Source organism: Propithecus coquereli, unplaced genomic scaffold (assembly GCF_000956105.1).
Source record: "Propithecus coquereli isolate 6110/MARCELLA unplaced genomic scaffold, Pcoq_1.0 Scaffold113, whole genome shotgun sequence".
In the NCBI taxonomy this organism is placed as follows: Eukaryota; Metazoa; Chordata; class Mammalia; order Primates; family Indriidae; genus Propithecus; species Propithecus coquereli.
The window spans coordinates 3738302-3738797 of NW_012135303.1; the positions used below are offsets into that span (position 1 = coordinate 3738302).

The following is a 496-nucleotide window of genomic DNA, read 5'->3' on the forward strand; positions in this document are numbered from 1 at the left end:
TGGTCCCAGTCACAGCTTCTCTTGGTTTCTTCCACCAAGTATTCTTTCCAATTCCATAACTGCATGCTAATTAGAACTAATTTACCTTTCCCTAACAGGAGGAACTATTAATTTGGGGAAAAAAATTTTATAGATGTAATCTCAAACAGACATTATATTAAATACAGTTGTCCCTTGGCATCCATGTAGGATTGGTTCCAGGACCCCCCAAGGATACTAAAATCTAAGAATGCTCAAGTCCCTTATATAAAATGGCATAGTATTTGTACATAACCTATACATATGCTCTTACATGCTTTAAATCATCTCTAGATTACTTATAATACCTAATACAATGTAAATGCTATATAAATAGTTGTTATACTAGTTTTTGTTCATATTCTTGTATTGTTTTATATATATATATATATTTTTTTTAATCCAGAAGCAATTCACAAAAGCTGTCCTAAAAATCAAAGCTTTAGAATCCATTCATTTATTTATTCAACACACTTAT

At 30.2% G+C, this 496-nt stretch overlaps 1 protein-coding gene across 1 annotated transcript in view; it reads left to right on the forward strand.

Annotated features, from left to right (window-relative positions):
- Positions 1 to 496, forward strand: part of ALS2CR11 (amyotrophic lateral sclerosis 2 (juvenile) chromosome region, candidate 11) — a 230230-nt gene that overhangs the window by 228595 nt on the left and 1139 nt on the right. The gene's annotated exons all lie outside the window — the stretch shown is intronic.